The sequence below is a fragment of the Cervus elaphus genome, chromosome 17 (genome assembly GCF_910594005.1).
Source record: "Cervus elaphus chromosome 17, mCerEla1.1, whole genome shotgun sequence".
In the NCBI taxonomy this organism is placed as follows: domain Eukaryota; kingdom Metazoa; phylum Chordata; class Mammalia; order Artiodactyla; family Cervidae; genus Cervus; species Cervus elaphus.
Window position 1 is genome coordinate 50,637,186 of NC_057831.1, and position 10,680 is coordinate 50,647,865.

Genomic DNA, 10,680 nt, shown 5'->3' on the forward strand with positions numbered 1-10,680 from the left:
TTCTAAGAGCTGCTTTCTCTGTATACGAACACTAAAGCCAGTTCATTTGTTAATATTTCTTTTCTCAAAGGACTGCATGAGATCCAGCTATGCTGAGGAAATAGCAGTTAATGAAGGGATGGAAATGGAATGGATTTAATTTTGTAGCCAGGTATTTTGAAATAGGTCAGGCTGATGACAGGGTTCTTTGAATGGTCAGAAAACAATAAGGGGAAAATGAGGAGCTGGGAGTTATGTGCTTAATCTTTATAACAGGAGATGAAGAATTTTGAGGAGTAAGTGAAGCAAGTAGTCAGGAAGATGGATATTTTTCTCTGTGATTTTTATAAAGCCAACACACCAGCTGTGCTTTTCTTTATGGTTCTATTGAGCTTTCAAACTGAGTCTATATGGAGTTAGTTGTTGTTGCTTATATCATCCAATATGTGATACTCCTTCAAACCTGATCCCACAGTTAAAGCAATCCAATGGAAATATTCTCACTGGTGACTATAGTATACATTCACAGTATGGGCCTCAATCTCAGCAAAGAAATATAACACTCTAAGCTGATAATTCCTTATTAGTCATGTTTAATTGTGGTTTTGTCTACCTGTCATTGGCCTTGCTTTTCTTGTGAATTTAAAGCTTATTATACAAAATATTTTTAATTGGAAGAATGCTCATTATTTTTTAAAAAAAAGAAGAAGAAAGCACCTCGAATTTACAGTCCCCATCTGAATTCTCAGAGCCCACCCACAACCCCCAGTGCACTCAACCATATGTGCTTCATTAAACCTGAAGCAATACCACAGAGCCTCTCACATATTTGGGATTTTATCTGCATTAGGTGAAGCTTGTCCTAACAATAGCATGATGCTGTGTATACAGTCAAAGCCAGATTCATGATTCTGGATTTTCCAAGTTAGTGAGGAGACAGAATGATAACTATAACAGTGTCATCACAGAGCTGAGCATAAGACACAGTCAGATGGAAGAAACACATGTACAGATTTAGAAATAGAGTCTAACCATGTCTTTCCCTAGTTCCTTTGATCCCATCTATTTCTATTAGAATATGAAAAAAATTCATGACCTAAAATTAGCAAGAAGCAAGTCCCTATGATCCATTTGCAAAAACTTCAAAGTTATTGAAATACCAAAGATTCAAAGTAAACAATGTAAAACATCATTTCAACTCTGCCTTAAAATTAAAAAAAAAAAATTGAGAAGTTATAAATTTACATGCCTCCATCATTTAAGGGACATGGTGCTTCCGAGTTTAAAGGAAAGCAGAAAGTACTTCACACACACACAAAAACTGCATCATAGGCTGACTGAAGAATTATACCAGGAATCCAGACTCCACATGTTCAAGTTGTGCCCGGTGTGACAGGAAAGCAAAGTCAGCGGAAGTCTGATCTTCCATTAGGCTGCAGTAAATAATTAAGACTACAGTTCACTGTTCTAAAGTCAGAATGCATTACGTTTTTTGCTTGGCTCTCAAACTTCACAGGCTGAGACTTCCTTTGCTAAGCAGAAATACGTAAGACTAAATTGTCTTATAAAGTATATGAACAAACTCTGAGAGGTAGTGAAGGACAGCGAAGCCTCGCATGCGGCAGTCCATGGCATCACAAAGAGTCAGACACAGCTTAGGGACTTAACAAAAAACTTTGGAAAAGGAGACACAGTAAAATCTAGTCAGAAGGACCTCCTTTAGTCTTTTAAGAAAGAAAAGTGCTACACTTAGGAATGCCATAGCTTATTCTCCTCTATGATGGTTCTGTCTTCCCTAGGAATGCTGACCATCTGTGACCCCTGTGCCAGCACCCACGTCCACAGATTGTCAGTTGCAGCCAGTTAATCATCTACTTCTGGGGAGTGTGGAGAGCCTGTGGCTAGAAACCCCGCTGAGTTCAGGGCAGTTAGTCCATACATCACTCTGTCAGTTGCCCCAGTCCTCCTTCTGACCACTCCCTTCTTCCCTGCAGGCTTGCTCTGCTGGCCTCCTGCAAATACTTCATGGATTTTCTACACCATTTATCTGATCCCATCTGCTTTCAACCTCTAGGAATTTCTCAAATAATTTTGGCCTATGGATGGTAATAGTTCTTATTTTCTGGCACTGCTCTTGATATATATCTTGAAAGAAAAATGTTCTCCACCATTTTGAAACTGTTAAGATAGATGCAGAGATGACATATTTGCTATGCCTGCAATCTTTGCCCCAGTCTACAGCTGGTCTTTCTTAAATTCAGTCAAAGTCATGTCATCTTTAGTAATAAGTTTCTAGGATATCAGGAGGTTATGGAGTCTTGGGGTTCATGTAAATAATCACACCGCAGGCTGTACTTTCTCTGGTGGGATGCCATCACACATTTAAACATGTGAGGTTCATGCTTCTTAGGATTTCTTAAAGACAGATTATGAATGCCTGGTTTAATATTAGGTTAAAAAAGTGTTGTTGTTATTGTTGTTTTTTCCCACTTTACACACAAATGTATATTTGAAGAAGAAAAATCCCATCTAATTTCACCTAGCCCCTTGTATGGACTGGTTTTGCTTGCTCATGGCTATCATCTATTAAGAGGAGCTTGGCCTGTCATTTCTTAAGAGAACATCTGCATGATTTTATTTTATGCTTTAGGATGTGCAAACACAATTAAAATAGAACAAGCTGGTCAAAATTATGAGAGAGTGTGATGGTGTTGGATCCATCAGTCTCTTTGAGGTTCTTAAAGACTAAGTCTGATCAATTCTACATGAACTTTTTATCAAATTCACTAACAAGAGAAATTTTGTTAGACACACATCACACAGATTGGCAAACTGTTAAAAACGACCAGAAATTAAGAGGATAAACAAATATTTATTATTTTTTAAACAAATATTTAAATTATGCATTTGTCTTAATTCAGTTATTTTTGAAAGATGTGTGCCTGCTTTAAAACATGGGAACAGAAAATATGTTAAAATAAGTACCTTTTAAAACTTTTCTCTAGTAATCTTTTTGAATTCTAAAATATGCATAAATCTCTAGGACTGATGTCTAATACTGATTTGCTAGTATGTTAGATTAGCTTCCTTGGTTTCTTGAAATTCTTAAATGAATTCTATCAAAGCTTCCAATATGGTACTGGAGAAGAAGAGAGAAATAGCTTCAGAAAAAAAAATGAAGAGGCTAGGCCAAAGAGGAAACTATGCTCAATTGTGGATGTGTCTGGTGGTGAAAATAAAGTCCGATGCTGTAAAGAACAATATTGCATAGGAACATGGAATGTTCAAGCAGGAGATGGCAAGAGTGAACATTGATATTTAGGGAATCAGCGAACTAAAGTGAACAGAATGAGGGAATTAAATTCAGACAACCGTTATATCTACTACTGTGGGTGAGAATCCCTGAGAAGAAACAGAGTAGCCCTCATAGTCAACAAAAGAGTCTGAAATGCAGTACTTGGGTGCAAAATCAAAAATGACAGAATGATCCCGGTTCGTTTCCAAGGCAAACCACTTAATATCACAGGAATCCAAGTCTATGACCCAGCCACTAATGCCAAAGAAGCTGAAGTTGAATGGTTCTATGAAGACCTGTAAGACCTTGTAGAGCTAACACACACACACACACACACACACACGCACAATAAGTAAGGTGAAAAGACAGCCCTCAGATTGGGGGAAAATAATAGCAAATGAAAAAACAGACAAAGGATTAATCTCAAAAATATACAAGCAACTCCTGCAGCTCAATTCCAGAAAAATAAATGACCCAATCAAAAAATGGGCCAAAGAACTAAACAGCCATTTCTCCAAAGAAGACATACAGATGGATAACAAACACATGAAAAGATGCTCAACATCACTCATTATCAGAGAAATGCAAATCAAAACCACAATGAGGTACCATTACACGCCAGTCAGGATGGCTGCTATCCAAAAGTCTACAAGCAATAAATGCTGGAGAGGGTGTGGAGAAAAGGGAACCCTCTTACACTGTTGGTGGGAATGCAAACTAGTACAGCCGCTATGGAAAACAGTGTGGAGATTTCTTAAAAAACTGGAAATAGAACTGCCATATGACCCAGCAATCCCACTTCTGGGCATACACACTGAGGAAACCAGATCTGAAAGAGACACGTGCACCCCAATGTTCATCGCAGCACTGTTTATAATAGCCAGGACATGGAAGCAACCTAGATGCCCATCAGCAGATGAATGGATAAGGAAGCTGTGGTACATATACAATATTACTCAGCCATTAAAAAGAATTCATTTGAATCAGTCCTAATGAGATGGATGAAGCTGGAGCCCCTTATACAGAGTGAAGTAAGCCAGAAAGATAAAGAACATTACAGCATACTAACACATATATATGGAATTTAGAAAGATGGTAACGATAACCCTATATGCAAAACAGAAAAAGAGACACAGAAATACAGAACAGACTTTTGAACTCTGTGGGAGAAGGTGAGGGTGGGATGTTTTGAAAGAACAACATGTATATTATCTATGGTGAAACAGATCACCAGCCCAGGTGGGATGCATGAGACAAGTGCTCCGGCCTGGTGCACTGGGAAGACCCAGAGGAATCGGGTGGAGAGGGAGGTGGGAGGGGGGATCGGGATGGGGAATAAGTGTAAATCTATGGCTGATTCATATCAATGTATGACAAAACCCACTGAAATGTTGTGAAGTAATTAGCCTCCAACTAATAAAAAAATTAAAAAATAAAAAATAAATAAATAAATAAATAAAATGACATGACATTGATTATAAAAAAAAAAAAAAAAGATGTCCTCAGGATAGGGGACTGGAATGCAACGTAGGAAGTCAAAAAACACCTGGAGTAACAAGCAAGTTTGACCTTGAATACAAAATGAAGCAGGGCAAAGGCTAACAGAGTTTTGCCAAGAGAACACACTGGTAGCAAACACCCTTTTCCAACAACACAAGAGAGGACTCTACACATGGATATCACCAGATGGTCAATACCAAAATCAGACTGACTATATTAATTGCAGTAAAATATGCAGAAGCACTATAGGGTCAGAAAAAACAAGACCCAGTGCTGACTGTGGTTCAGATCATGAGCTTCTCATTGCAAACTTCAGGCTTAAATTGAAAAAAAATAGGGAAAACCACTAGGCCATTCAGGTATGACCTAAGTCAAATCCCTTGTGATTATACAGTTGAGGTGACAAATAGATTCAGGGGATTAGATCTGGTAGACAGAGTGCCTGAAGAACTATGGATGGAGGTTCATAACTTTGTACAAGAGGCAGTGATCAAAACTATCCCATAGAAAAAGAAATGCAAGAAGGTGAAGAAAGTGATTGTCTGAGGTGACCTTACAAATAGCTGAGAAGAGAAGAGAAGTGAAAAGCAAAGGAGAAAGGGAAAGATATATCCAACTAAATGCAGAATTCCAGAAAATAGCAAGGAGACATAAGAAAGCTTTCTTAAAGAATAATGCAAAGATATAGAGGAAAGCAATATAATAGAAAGACTAGAAATCTCTTCAAGAAAATTGAAGATACTAAGGGAATATTTCTTGAAAAAAGATGGACACAATAACGGGTAGAAACTGCAAGGACCTAAGAGGAGCAGAAGAGATTAATAAGTGGTAGCAAGAAGAATATGTAGAAAAATATACAAAAAAGGTCTTAATGACACAGATAACCATGATGTTGTGGTCACTCACCTAAAACCAGACATTCTGGAGTGGGAAGTCAACTTAGGAAGCTTAGGAGGAATGCTTCTTAGGAAGCATTACTACAAACAAAGCTTTTGGAAGTGAGAGAATTCCAGCTTAGTTATTTCAGATCCTAAAAGATGATACTGTTAAAGTTCTTCACTTTGCCAGCAAATTTGGAAAGCTCAGCAGTGGCCACAGGACTGGAAAATGTCACTTTTCATTCCAATTCCAAAGAAGGCAATGCCAAAAAATATTCAAACTACAATACAGTTCATTTCACATCGGAGCAGGTTATGCTCAAAATCCTTTAAGCTAGGCTTCAGTAGTATGTGGACTGAGAACTTCCAGATGTACAAGCTGGTCTTAGAAAAGGCAGAAGAACCATAAATCACATTGCCAATGTTCATTGGATCATAGAAAAAGCAAGGTAATTCCAGAAAAAAACAAACAACAGACAAACATCTATGTCTGCTTCATTGACTATGCTAGAGGCTCTGACTGTGTGTATCACAATAAACTGTGGAATATTTCTTAAAGAGATAGGAATACAAGACCACCTTATCTGACTCTTGCAAAACCTGTATGCAGGTCAAGAAGCAACAGTTAGAACTGGATATGAAGCAACAGACTGATTCAAAATCGGGAAAGGAGTACATCAAGACTGTGTATTGTCACCCTGCTTATCTAACTTATATGCAGAATACATCATGAGAAATACTAGATGAATCTAGATGAATCTGGAAGTACTAGATGAAGGGCTAGATGAATCACAGGCTGGAATCAAGATTGCCAAAAGAAATATGAACTACCTCAGGTATGCACATGATACCACTGTAATGGTAGAAAGCAAAAAGGAACTAAAGAGCCTCTTGATGAAGGTGAAAGATGAGAATGAAAAAGCTGGCTTGAAACAACATTCAAAAACCTAAGATCATGGCATCCGTTCCTATCATTTCAAAGCAAATAAATGGGGAATATTGGAAGCAGTGACAGACTTTATTTTCTGTCTGCAGTCTGTGACTGCAGCCACAAAACTAAAAGACACTTGCTCCTTGGAAGAAAAGTTATGACCAACCTAGACAGTGTATTAAATAGCAGAGACATCACTTTGCCCTCAGAGGTCTGTATAGTCAAAGCTGTAAACTTCAGGAGACAATGAAGCACAGGAAAAGCCTAGTGTTGCTGCAGTTCATGGGGTCCCAAAGAGTTGTAGATGACTTATTGATTGAACAACAACTTCCAACATATCTGAGAAGAAAAGAATTGTGCTTGTTGAATCTCACAGTGTTAAAAGATTGTGTCTCTGCACAGGTTTAAATATTGTTTTTCCTAATTTTAGGTTGATTTCTACATTAGAATATTATTAATAGTCAGCTTGTTTTCAATGATTTTGAGCCAGGTCATTAGATAATAAATTTTCCTCGTTGTGAAAATATTGGAAAGAATTGTCTCATACCATGATACCACCATCTCATGCAAAATTCTGGTATGTTTCCTAGGAATGAGGATGGTGGTTTTAGGTCTGTGTCCCTTTGTGGCATAAACCTCTTCTTAGTACTAGTGATATTTCAGTCAAATCAAATGTGTGCTTAGGGAACTCACAAAACAGAGCCATGAAAACAAAATGGAACTATGTGCTACTGGATGTTTTCAAAGAATCATGGATGGTGTCAAAACGGAAGGAAAAAACAACAAACCCTAGGCATTATGTTGCTTTATAGTATCTTGCAACAAACTATCATTTATATCTTAAATTATCACTGCCTCTCTATCATGTCCATAATCTCTTCAATATCTTGGACTTCTAAAATGTAATCATCCAGACGTGCCTCTCAGAGGGGTGAGCTCACTTTTTCTCCGATGGCAAGAGACTGAGACACAGTCTGAGGAGAAAAGCTGATTGTGCTGTTGGGTGAGGTAACCTCCTCAGGAAGCAAGGAGATTAGAGCCCTATAAGACAACTGATGAAGCCTACCCGTTCACTTTCAAAAGAAAGGTGCTTGCCCAGCAGATGGGAGAAAGAAGTGGAAGATAAGAAAGGTGGGATCAGGAATCACAAATGATATGGATCTAGCCTAAGATATTCTCCGAACTGAAAAATCATCTGTTGTCAAATAAGATATGTAGACTTTAGCTGGAAGGACAACTGTAGTACAGAATTTAAAGACAAACCAGACTGCTGAAATCCAAATCCTCGTCTGCAATGTGCTAGCTGTGAGAACCAATCATTTAGCTTCTTAAGCCTCACTTCTTCATCTGTGAAATAGGAATATTAATACCTGTTTCATGGAATTTTAGGAGAGACTGAGTTAATAGTTATATAAAACACCTTGGTGTGGTTTATAACACATTCACAGAATCTTTGGCATGCCCTGCAAAAAGTGGAGCATAAGTCCCTTTGACTCGATGTGCGCTATACTTGTTCAGTTTCTAAGTTGAGTCTTACTCTGAGACCCCATGGACTGCAACACTCCAGGTTACTACACTTAGTAACGCACTTCCAACAGTTAGAAGAAGATGTAAGTGACAGGTGTGACTTCAGAGATGTGATCACCAAAGGCACTGTGGCTTCCTACTGGCTCTTTCTCTTGGATCACTGATTGTGGGAGAAGTCAGATCTCTTTGGAGAGGATTCAAGCAGTCCTCTGGAGTTGCCATATGATGCGAAACGGAGGCATCTTGCCAGCAGCCAGTGAGAAACCGAGGCCCCCTAACGGCCACGTGAATGAGCCCTCTTGGAAGTAGCTCCTCCTGCTCCCAACACATCTTCACATGACTGCAGCCCCAGCCTTCGTTTTGTGTGCCCCCTCCTCACAGACTCTAAGTCAAAACCTGAAGCTAAGCCTCTTCCATAGCCCTGACCCATGGATATTTTGAGTGAATGAAAGTTGATTGTTTTAAACCATTGAGTTTTGTTGGTAATTTGTTACCCGGCAATAGATAATTAATACACTCGTTAAGGGTTGCCTGGCTTATCATGAGTGTTACATAATTATTAACCACATTCTTATTATAGCTCATTGGTTGAGAGTTTGTGAACAGAATAATAAACCTGTAGTTATTTCCTGTCATTTTCTCTCTGTGATCTCTTCTGGGGTATTGTTCTTGTTGTTAAATCCTATGTGGTTGACGCTTCACTGATGTGCAAGTACTTGTATGGACTTTTGAATAGCATTTTCTTGGAGGAATAATGAAAATGATGATGGATAAAATAAGATACAGGCGAGAAGTGGCAAAGAGAGGCAAAGTCAAGGATATAAGAGAAAAGGACTTTGATAGTAAGTGAGAGGGGAAGAGGTATAAGTGGTTTACTTGCATTTTTCATCTGTAGCTGGAGAATGGAAAACTCAAAAAAACCAAAAGAAAATTAACAAATAGGTCACACTGACATAAGCCTTATAAATAATATGTCTAAAATTGATTGCGAGAGATCAAAAATAGAGAGTATTCTCATCTGAATATTATATTAATTATAATACAATCTTGCCATTTCCTATTGATCTTTGAATTAGGCACCTTAAACATCTTCAATTCAGAAGAAAATGAAGACCAATTAAATAAGAAGAGCCAAGGCAATTTATTCTGACTTTGTTATAGTAAGGGGATAGCCACCATCCCCTGTATTTTGACAGAGACTCAAAGACAGACAGAGACATGAGGAAATTTTATAGTAAAAAGAAAGGAGGCTTTGTGGTGTGTCCTGAAAGGAGACTTGGTAGAGAAGTTGTAGGTAAGCAAACTAGAAGCAGGACATCTTATGTGATAGGTGAGGGAAGCATAGTGGCTCAGAGAGTAAAGAATCTGTCTGCAATGTGGGAGACCCAGGTTCGATCCGTGGGTCAGGAAGATCCCCTGGAGGAGGGCATAGCAACCCACTCCAGTATTCTTGCCTGGAAAATCCCATGGACGCAGGAGCCTGTCAGACTACAGTCCATGGGCCCACAAAGAATCGGATGTAACTGAGTGACTAATACTTTCACTTTGAGGGGGGCAGAATAAGTTTTCTCTCAGCTCAGTTCAGCCTCTCAGTCATGTCTGATTCTTTGCAACCCCTTGGACTGCAGCATGCCAGGCTTCCCTGTCCATCACCAACTCCTGGAGCTTGCTCAAACTCATGTCCATCAAGTCGGTGATGCCATCCAACCATCTTATCTTCTGTCATCCCCTTCTCCTCCTGCATCTTTCCCGGCATCAGGGTCTCTTCCATGAGTCAGTTATTCGTATCAGGTGGCCAAAGGAGGGCTTCAGCTTCAACATCAGTCCTTCCAATGAATATTCAGGACTAATTTCCTTTAGAATGGACTGGTTGGATCTCCTTGCAGTCCAAGAGACTCTCAAGAGTCTTCTCCAACACCTCGGTTCAAAAGCATCAATTCTTTAGAGCTCAGCTTTCTTTATGAGCCAACTCACATCCATACATGACTACTTTAGAAACCATAGATTTGACTATACAGACATTTGTAAGTAAAGTAATGTCTCTGTTTTTTAATATGCTGTCTAGGTTTGTCATAGCTTTTATTCCAAGGAGCAAGTGCTTTTAAATTTGATCCTAATTTGGAAGTGTCTCAAAAATTAAGAAAGCTGTTGGTTATTAATCAAGTACTGGCCATATTGGGCCACTCGGTACAATTATTGTTTAACTTCCTGGATTGTCACTATAGATAGCAATCTGGCTTCCTGAAAATCTGATTTATAGCTGGCTTGTCCGCTGGGTTGTTTATGATAGATAAAATGTTGGTTTCCTGGGCAGATTGTTGCAGGTTGTCAGTCTAAGGTCCATTTTTATGTATGGTCCATTTGTACATTCAGCTTCTCATCAACAACACACTATTTTTTACACTGGTACATTGATTGCAATTCCATCTCCCTTGTCTCCAGTTCCTAGCATGGTTCTATCCTATTTCCATATCAAAGTAATGATAGCATTTCCATAAACATTCCCTGGTTTCATGAAGGACTTTAGTGTCTGAATATGAATTTATAATAATCGGAAGGATTATATCTTG